We start from the raw sequence: 11,082 nt of genomic DNA on the forward strand, positions 1-11,082 counted from the left end.
TGGAGAAGGAAATGGCAACCCGTTCAAATATTCTTGCCTGAGAAATCCCATGGACAGAGGAGCCTGGCAGTCTACAGTCCATGGTGTTGTAAAAGAGTCAGACACAGCTAAGTGACTAAACAACAGTGAACAACATATATATAATAATAATATAAGTTAGAATGTCGTTTCATAGAAATAATTCCAAGTGAAATCACAGCTGAAACAAAGAAAAGTCAGCAATGTTTAATGTAACCTCCCTCCCCCAGCTGAGCTTTAGTACAACTTATAGTACCACTTGATACCTAGGTAGTATCTTCCTTGGAGATTCTGAACCTCAAACACCCAGCATAGCTGTTCCTGGATTCCTGACCCACAGATACTGTGAGATAATATACAGTTGTTTTAAGCCACAACTTCTAAGTTTGGTGATTTTAAGTTTGAGTGATTTATTATATTTCAATAGATTACCAATACAATAGTTATATTTGTTGTTGTTCAGTAGCTAAGCCATGTCCAGCTCTTCATGACCCCATTGGGCTTCCCTGGTGGCTCAGAGGGTAAAGCGTCTGCCTGGAATGCAGGAGACCCAGGTTTGATCCCTGGGTTGGGAAGATCCCCTGGAGAAGGAAATGGCAGCCCACTCCAGCACTCTTGCCTGGAGAATCCAATGGAGGGAGGAGCCTGGTAGGCTACAGTCCATGGGGTCGCAAAGAGTAGGACACGACTGAGCGACTTCACACACACTCACACACACACAGTAGCTAAGCCATGCCCAGCTCTTCATGACCCCATGGACTGTAGCACATCAATAAATGTCCATGGGATTATACAGAGAAGTTTAAAATTGTGAAGTTAATAGGTTTATGGATGATATTTTCTTCACTGAGATATTTCTATTTTTCCCTAAAATTAAGCTAATTATCTGAATAATAGAAATTACTTAAAAATGCAATTCTTTGCTATTATAATCAAATATAAATATATTTTGAAATATTATTGTAATTCTAATGAGGTTTTTTACGACATCTCTTTTGAAAGTCTGCTCTAAATAAACATGACATGGAAACAATAGTTTACATGGTAAAATAGTGGTAAAATCTAACGGTAAATGGAAAATAATGGTAAAATATAAATTTGAAGCCTATTAAAATAACTGCTTTAGCCTTCTAAATAAAGTCATACTAAGACTCTTCAGAGGAAATATAAATGACATGAATTCCAGTTATCAACTTATATTTTTATATCATTAACTATATATTTGAAAGTTATTAAATGTTACTATATTACTGAAAAATTATTACTTATGAACTTAACTGAGAAAAAATAATCTGCCTTATCAGTAAACAAGAATGACTTTCCATTCTTTACATGTAACATTATGATAACCTTACGCTAGTAGAAAAGAATGACAATGTTTAGATACATACATTAAAAAATATGCTAAAACTACTTTCTTTAGCACCCTGTCAGCTGTATGTCTCCTGTGTGTAATTTACAGATTTAACTTTCCTTCTGTAGTTTTATTTAATAATATGAGTAAAGTACACAGAAATATTCACATTAAATGTTCCTATATTGATATTATAAACATAATCATAAAAAGTTTTTTTTTAAGCCATAGGGATACCATATCCTTCAACATGACACAATTTTATTTAATTAGATAGAAGCCACATCCTGAATAACTTTTTTTCTCTTCATGAAGACATTTATGTTATCTATCTTGATTTCCATGGTTTAGTCATTTTTCCATATATTAGAATTTGTTGTTGCCTTTTTGGTTGTTCTTTGTTCAGCGCCTGTAACCCATTTTATCTCTTTCTAAAAGGTTTTGCCCTTTCACAGAACCTCTCTTCTATTGTCAATGACTAGTTATTCTCTTGTTGTCTCTGTTAAAGGACACATTTTATTTCAGTACAACCTTACACTTATTGCAGACGTTAGTAGTGATAATTACTTTGAGAGTAAATACATTATAGAATTAAAGCTTCAGATGCAAAATATCAATCCCATCCCATTGATTTTCTCACCTTGCAACAAAATAAAACCTCATCTAAATTTCTGGAGAAAATATTTGCTTTTTTAAATTGCATCTGTGATTTGAACTGATGCAAGTTTAATGAACCTCCATATTATAATTAACTACTGTTCAGTATAAATTTGAAAATAGTATGCCTAATCAGAGTCACCCTGAAATAAAATGACTGAACAGCATTCTCCATTACATGTGAGCTTTCAAAAATCAATTTGAAACAAGAGGAGAGGGAAAATATAAATGATAAATGAGGATTCTCCACATTACCATGTGGATAGATGAAGAGATTTCATAGATGGTTGTTATTACTATAAATATAAAAATGCAGTTTTGGAGGTATATGTCCTACCACTTTAATAAAAGTGATACACCATGAGGTAGGCTAAGTTAACATGAAGATTAGATAATCATGAAAGACTTTGCTACTGGAGATCACTGATAATATGGAGGTACTCTAGGATTTAAGCGAATAAAAATGGCAAGTCTATTTATGTGCAGTGAGAGTAACTATAGTGTGAGTGCATGTTAAGTCTTCAGTTGTGTCTGACTCTGTGACCCTATGAATGGTAGCCCACCAGGCTCCTCTGTCCATTGGATTTTCCAGGCAAGAATACTGGAATGGGTTGTCACGTCCTTATCTGAATAACTATACGATCATTCTCAAACACATTTCAATGGGAAATGATTTGCTTTGTTTATTTGTCACAGACTGATACTTAAGGAAGAAAGTAATTTTTCATGGCTAGATATAAGCTGACAAGTCCTTTATAACCTTCACATTGAATGAAGCAGAAGCACAGAAACACACCACTTAGATGATTCACCAAGGAGAGACATTCTGTTTACTATTGTTATTTTTCTAAAACTGACCTAACTTATTCACTGCAGAGAAAGTCCCAAATCAATTCAAAATTCCCTTGTTGTAGACGAGTACTTAGCAGCAGATACAGAAATAAAAGGAAAAGGTACTATAATTCTTACTTACAATACAAGAAATGAAAGGCAACATTTTTTTGTGTTGCATTTATTGTCGTGAAAAGTTACTCTTTCAATTTGATTGTGATTATCAGTGTATGTCTACATATGGTAGAACTAATACATTCAGAAATCCTGATTTGGTGACATGATTCTTGCTATCTAACTAGTTCTCTCCTCCACACCCACTGATATGGTTTTTACAAGATTAAATTTTGAATGAGTTTTAACAATGTAAAGTGATATTTTATATTAAATATGTTAGTTTGTGATATATATTATATAATAATTTAGTTGAGGCCATATTAGAAGAAATCAGCAACCTCCACTTTGGAACCACTTTTCTAAATGTAGCTGAATGGAGAAAAATTATGGGTTAAATTTCTGGTGACCCTTGGAAGAATTTGAGAGACTATTAATTAGATTTTATTTTGACCTTTAAATAGATGAAATACATGAAATTTAGAACTCTGGGTTTCTGCACCTATAAAAGATGAAAGCTTTTAGAGTAGCTGAAAAATCTGTGTAGCCAATATTATTAATTAAGAAAAATGAACATAGATTTAACCAGTTGCTTTCAATATAATATATATTATTAGAAATAAACATTAAACTTATTCTTAAGTAGTAAGTGTTCATAACTGGATTTATTTTCCAAAATTAAAAACCAATTTCTGCTTTGGTTATTATTTGAAACTTTGAAATTTTACAACATAATGTACACCATAACCTGTAAAATTTTAAATTAAGAGCAGTGTTACTCAAAAAGGGCAAATAATATGTTTAAAAATGAGATGGATTTAAAAGTAATTCATGTGAACCAATAAATTCTCTATTTTTCATGAATTGTGTTTCAGCATTTTCAACAAAATTTAAAAGTGTACTAAACTATATTATGTGGCAAAATTATAACCCATAGGATGTTTATGCTCATACTTTATTTAAAACACATACAAAGAGACCAAGTATCTCAATAATTTTCATATGTGTACCTATAAACATCGAGGAATTCATAAGTGTTGTAATCATTACATTAATGAATGGCAGTATAGTAACCATGATACATAAATACATAACTCATAATGGTCCATGATGCCAGAAGTAAATTTTATATATATATCGAAGGTTAGCCATTCTAACGGAGATGGCAATTGCAACCCACTCCAGTACTCTTGCCTGGAAAATCCCATGGATGGAGGAGCCTGGTGGGCTGAAGTCCATGGCGTCGCACAGAGTCGAACATGACTGAGCGACTTCACTTTCACTTTTCACTTTCATGCATTGGAGAAGGAAATGGCAACCCACTCCAGTGTTCTTGCTTGGAGAATCCCAGGGACGGGGGAGCCTGGTGGGCTGCCGTCTATGGGGTTGCACAGAGTCGGACGCAACTGCAAGGACTTAGCAGCAGCAGCAGCAGCAGCCATTCTAATAACCTGCATTTTGTAAAGTTGCATTTTGCAAAGTCTATGTAACAACATCTCTGTAATTTATCACAGTACTGTTCTGTGCTTAGTCGTTTAGTCCTGTCTGACTCTTGGCAACCCCATGGACCAAGAGCCCCACCAGGCTCCTCTGTCCATGGGGATTCTCCAGGCAAGAATCCTGCAGTGGGTTGCCATGCCCTCCTCCAGGGGATCTTCCCAACCCAGGGACAGAACCCAGGTCTCCCACATTGCAGGCAGATTCTTTACCATCTGAGTCTCCAAGGAAGCCCAAGAATACTGAGGTGGGTAGCCAATTCCTTCCCCAAGGGAACTTCCCGTTTCAGAAATCAAACCAGTGTCATCTGCATTGCAGGTGGCCTACTCGGGAAGCCCAACACAATGTTACCTGTTTAGTATTCTAAAGATAAAAGTTAAGTTTGCAAAATAAGTAATAATACAAAACTATATTTATGATACCTGAAATATAGCTTGAATTTTAAAAATGAATTATGATAGACAGAAACATGTTCTGAGCATACATATCCTCTTCATTAATTAAATACCAGTATGGAGTATTTTTCTGTTTTATAAACTATAATAAGTGCCTTCCTTTATTTACTTGTCGCATCTTGTTCGGAGATACCCAAAACATAATATTTAATCTTAGTAACATTCAGCTTCTCTCGTGGCTCAGCTGGTAAAGAATCTGCCTGCAATGTGGGAGACTTGAGTTCAGTCCCTGGGTTGGGAAGAATCCCCTGGAGAAGGGAAAGTCCACCCACTCCAATATTCTAGCTGGAGAAATTCATGGACTTTATAGTCCATGGGGTCACAAAGAGTCAGACACAACTGAGCAACTTTCAACATTCAGCTTAAGATACTTGGAAACAATCTTTTTTTTTTTTTTTTAATACAATAGTCTTATTTTTATCTATTCTGTAGTCTTTATATTTTACAGTCGTTTCCGTTTCTAAAAGAGCAGTTTATTGTCTCATGAGAGTAAAAATAATAGCTATCTAATTGTTCCTCTTGTTTTTCACTTTTATCACCTTATAGTCATTTCTGAAATGTGACTACTTCAATGAGGCCCATACTCCCTGGGGAGGTATACAGAGGTTTCATGATCAGATTCTTTTCCCTGCACACACTTGCTCACTATACTCTAGTTACAGTCACTCAATTTGTGTTCCTGGAACAAGTTTGTTTGTATTACCTGTATCTGCATGAACCATTCCAGAATCTTCACAAGGGTGGCTGTTTTTCTGCACTTGATCTCAACTCATATGTTCATAAGAGAGCCTTCTCCTGACTCCCATTGTAAAGAAGGTGCCTCCACCCAGGCTCCCCATTATCTTCTTTCACATTAGTGTAACTAACTTTTCCTCAAATTTTGACACATTGTGAAATAATTGACTTATTGATTATTTCTTTACCTCCCACAGAATATATTAATAATGAACAAGTGACTTGTTTTCTGTGTGTCCCCACAACAGTGACTGTCCCTGGCATATAGAATCTACTCAGTAAATATTTTTGACCCAATGAAGAAAAATGAGTGTGAGAAAGGAAGATTAGACTTGGAATTCATTCTATGTACATGTTAGCTCTGTGAATAAGAAGTCTGGGAAAATAATTTAGTTTGCTTGAGTTTCGTTCACTCATTTTCAGACTGAGAGTGGTTTTGAATTAAGTAAATTTGAAAATCCCTTTTATGAAATAATCAAGTAATAAGCCATGTATATATTATTATTTATATATAGGAATATATATATATTCTTCTAAAAGTTCAATACTAGACAGACAAGGTCGAATGGGTAATAATGCTTTTAGTCAAAGTAGAGACACATTCCACTCTTTTGTAGAAGGTAGTTCAGTGATATAAAAGGAACATAAAATATTTTTATGAAACAGGTAAATAATTATGTCATATCTACGCTAAGGGTTGGACATGACTGAGCGACTTCACTTTCACTTTTCACTTTCATGCATTGGAGAAGGAAATGGCAACCCACTCCAGTGTTCTTGCCTGGAGAATCACAGGGACGGGGGAGCCTGGTGGGCTGCCGTCTATGGGGTCGCAGAGTCAAACGCGACTGAAGCGACTTAGCAGCAGCAGCAGGTTGATATGTAGGACTTCCCAGATGGTGCAGTGGTAAAAAATCCACCTGCCAATTTCATGGACAGAGGAGACTGGTGGGCTCCATGGGGTCACAGAGAGACAGGACTAAGCATCTGAGCACACATATACAAGGCAGATATGCACAGCTCACTCTGAAAAATTTTTAATAAAAACATACTATTTAGTAATATTTCATACATAATTGTTTTAAGCAATAGACATTAAATAATCTGTTGTGTCTCTCCACAGATGTGAGGTTTTAGCTTGAATGAACTTGCTAAACAGATCAATTAAAATCATCATTTAGTTACATTAACTCTCCCCTCCTTCCACTCATCAATCAGTCAATTTTTCATTCATTTTCGGTTGAATGAGAAAATGTGATTCATGGTACATTTAAGTGAATGTGTCTACTCAAAAATGCAGTTTTATAGTGTTGTTGCAGCATGTTTTTTTCCAAGGAGATATTTTTTATTCAATTCAGGTTTCACAAGTTAAATGGAGTGCTTCTTTCATATGTTACCTTGTAGCTTTTAATTTATGATTTATGGGTGGTCCATGAAAAATAAAAAGCCACTCATTAAAATTAAGGATCATTACTTTCCAGTGAATTTCATCAGGTGCATGATGTGTCAATGAGAAAGATTTCTGATTCTTGTCATCGCAAACTTGGAAAGCTGACCTATAAACAGGGTAAAAAGAAGGAACATCTCGAATAAAAATAAAACATAGCAAGTCTTGTTTTATTTCTTTTTTTTTCTTTTATTTAGATTAATGAAAAATGACAAAAATAGCACACATAGGTAATCATTATACCCAGTCTCCCAACACAGTTCATCATATTAAATAACTAGTTTGAAGCTGGCTTCTTTTATTTTTAACTAATTCTGTAATAAGAGATAGAAAAACGATGGACAAACATTTATAGAAAAGTTGCCATGAAAAAGAAGAAATCATAAATTAATTAAAGATCTGTTTCCAAAAACCTTTATTTTCCTTATTTCTTTATCAATGTCTCCCAAACTTGTAGAGCAATAATTGCCTCATAAGAGCTTCCCCTTATCACAATAAGGGCTTCCCAGGTGACTCAGTGGTAAAGAATATACCAGCAATGCAGGTGACATGGGTTTGATCTCTGGGTAGGCAAGATCCCCTGGAGTAGGAAATGGCAGCACACAGCACATATCACAACAAAAATTTTCATTCTGTTTCACTATGTATTTATTATGAGTGTCTTTCTGAAAGATATTTATGTATACATAAAATATGTTTTCCTGAATACAAACAATTTATATTCCAATTCCTCTCCTTTTCTTCCCACTCACTCTCATGTATTTTATATTTATCATCTCTATTTTGCTTAAATATTATAAGCATCTACTTTTTAAAAATAAATTAGCTCACTCTGGATATTATTCAAAACCTAATCATTCTATTTGTTAATGCATTTTTTGAGATTTTCTTGTCAATAAAAGATATTCGGGATTATCTCCACATGTCAAGATCCTTACATAGTCATGTCTGTAAGGAACTTTTTCTTTATAAGATAACATTTACAGGTCCCAGTGTTTAGAACCTGATATCTTCAAGGAGACATTAATACACTTGTGACGTGTGTGTGTGCTAAGTTGATTCAATTGTGTTCCTTTTTGACCCAATAGACTGTAGCCCGCCAATCTCCTCTGTCCATGGGATTCTCCAGGCAAGAATACTGAAGTGCGTTGCCATCATTTCCTTCAGGGAATCTTCCCCTCCCAGGGATCAAACCTGTGTCTCCTGCAGCTATGGACTTTTCTTGGTTTTGATAATCTGTATGACTAGTAGATTATTGATAAAATATCCTCAAATTGGGACTTTTCTATGTTTTACTCATGATTAACTTTATATAGACAAGTTCCAGTTTGGGAATATTTTTTCAGTAATCTACTCATCAAAGCCTTTGACTGTCTGGACCACAGTAAACTGTGGAAAATTCTGAAAGAGATGGGCATATCAGACCACCTGACCTGCCTCTTGAGAAACCTGTATGCAGGTCAGGAAGCAACAGTTAGAACTGGACATGGAATAACAGACTGGTTCCAAATAGGAAAAGGAGTAAGTATATTGACACCCTGCTTAGTTAACTTATATGCAGAGTACATCATGGAGAAACTCTGGGCTGGATGAAGCACAAGCTGGAATCAAGATTGGTGGGAGAAGTGTCAATAATGTCAGATCTGCAGATGACACCACCCTTATGGCAGAAAGTGAAGAAGAACTAAAGGGCCTCTTGATGAAACTAAAATAGGAGAGTGAAAAAATTGGCTTAAAGCTCAGCATTCAGAAAACTAAGATCATGGCATCTGGTCGCATCACTTCATGGGAAATAGATGGGGAAACAGCAAAAACAGTGGCTGACTTTATTTTTCTGGGCTCCAAAATCACTGCAGATGGTAATTGTATCCATGAAATTAAAAATGCTTACTCCTTGGAAGGAAAGTTATGACCAACTCAGACAGCGTATTAAAAAGCAAAGACATTACTTTTTCAACAAAGATCCATCTAGTCAAGGCTATGGTTTTTCCAGTGTTCATGTATGGATGTGAGAGTTGGACTCTAAAGAAAGCTGAGCGCTGAAGAATTGATGGTTTTGAACTGTTGTATTGGAGAAGACTCTGGAGAGTCCCTTAGACTGCAAGGAGATCCAACCAGTCTATCCTAAAGGAGATCAGTCCTGGGTGTTCACTGGAAGGACTGATGTTGAAGCTGAAACTCCAAGACTTTGGCAACCTGATGTGAAGAGTGACTCATTTAAAAAGACCCAGATGCTGGGAAAGATCGAGGGCAGGAGGGGAAGGGGACGACAGAGGATGAGATGGTTAGATGGCATCACTGACTCAATGGACATGGGTTTGGGTAGACTCCGGAAGTGAGTGATGGACAGGGAGGCCTGGCGTGCTGCAGTTCATGGGGCCTCAAAGAGTTGGACACGACTGAGTGACTGAACTGAACTGAACTGAATCTACTAGTCATCCAGGTTATCAAAACCAAGAAAGTCTGAGAAATTTCACAAACAAGAGGAGACTAAGAACACATGGCTATTAAATATAATGTGATGTGGTATCCTGGATAGAATCCTAGAGCAGCAACAAGAAAAAGAAGAAAAAGTTGAGGAAATTTGAACAGACTATATATTTTAGTTGTAGTATTGTTTCATTTGGAGAAGGCAGTGGCACCCCACTCCAGTACTCCTTCCTGGGAAATCCCAGGAGGAGCTTGGTAGGCTGCAGTCCATGGGGTCGCGAAGAGTCGGATACGACTGAGCGACTTCACTTTCACTTTTCACTTTCATGCATTGGAGAAGGAAATGGCAACCCACTCCAGTGTTCTTGCATGGAGAATCCCAGGGATGGGGGAGCCTGGTGGGCTACCGTCTATAGGGTTGCACAGACTCAGACACAACTGAAGTGACTTAGCATCAGTAGCAGCTGCATTGTTTCATTGATTATGGAAATTTACCATAATTATTTAAATGTTTATAAGAGGAATAACTGGATGTTGATTATGCAGGAACTATCTATACTATATTTACAATAATTAGGTAAATCTAAAACTGCCAAAAAGTTATATTAAAATAAAGTTTAAAAAAGGATCCCCATTACCAAGTATCTTGGCCATTTCTTCTAAGATTGCTACTAAATAGAGTTAAAACACTACCATATTTTCGATTCCCCAATTCCCTGTTGCCTTTCGCCCACTGCAGCTGTGTCAGGTATGAAAGCAGGAACTATTATGACTATTATAGTCTTACATCCCTTGTATTCAGAGAGCCTTGTACATAGAGGTGAAATATAAGTAATTAATAAAAAAATAGCCGAGGGGACAAATTTTCTCAAATTGATATACTGGCCAATGAAAAATGGATTTATAAGTGTATTTCTCTTTTGCTGTCAATATAGTTTGCGTGATCATTGTAATGTAACTTATAGATATGATACACAAAATAAAATCAACGCATTTAAATGTAAAACTCTTGGTTGCAAAAGAGCATTGATGCATATATATATATGTACATAAACTTGGAAATGGGTACTGTATTATTTTTGTTAATATTATGAAGGCAACATTCTAACTAGAATTTTGTCAAGAGTTATGAAAGAATCATTTTCCATACCCAAAAACTAGTAAGTTAACTTTCTACAATACCATGAAGGCTGCCAGAGGACATGGTTCTCCTAGGTCAGACACAAATAACTTTATTATGTGCTGCAGGAGCAGTAGATACAGTATCAGCATTCTTACTAGTTCTTTAAGTTTTGTTTCTCTGATGGACACATGAAAAGTATCAAAGGATACCTGTACAGTATACTGAAGAGAATTTAAGGACAGAAATCCCAAATTTAGGGAAAATGATTATAATGAGCTATGTATTTTTCAGGACATTCTGGAGAAATATATATATAAGATATATATATATATACACATACATATATATTACTATATATTTATATATAATAAATATTTTATTTATAATAAAATAAATATGTATATGTTTATTTGTATACAAA

At 35.5% G+C, this 11,082-nt stretch overlaps 1 non-coding gene across 1 annotated transcript; it reads left to right on the forward strand.

The window, feature by feature from the left end:
• Nucleotides 1–521: 521 nt before the first annotated feature.
• Nucleotides 522–593, forward strand: TRNAS-GGA (transfer RNA serine (anticodon GGA)). The gene has a single exon. It is a non-coding gene; the product is annotated as a tRNA-Ser (tRNA).
• The last annotated feature ends 10,489 nt before the right edge of the window (nt 594–11,082 follow it).

The sequence above is a fragment of the Budorcas taxicolor genome, chromosome 20 (assembly GCF_023091745.1).
Source record: "Budorcas taxicolor isolate Tak-1 chromosome 20, Takin1.1, whole genome shotgun sequence".
Taxonomy (NCBI): domain Eukaryota; kingdom Metazoa; phylum Chordata; class Mammalia; order Artiodactyla; family Bovidae; genus Budorcas; species Budorcas taxicolor.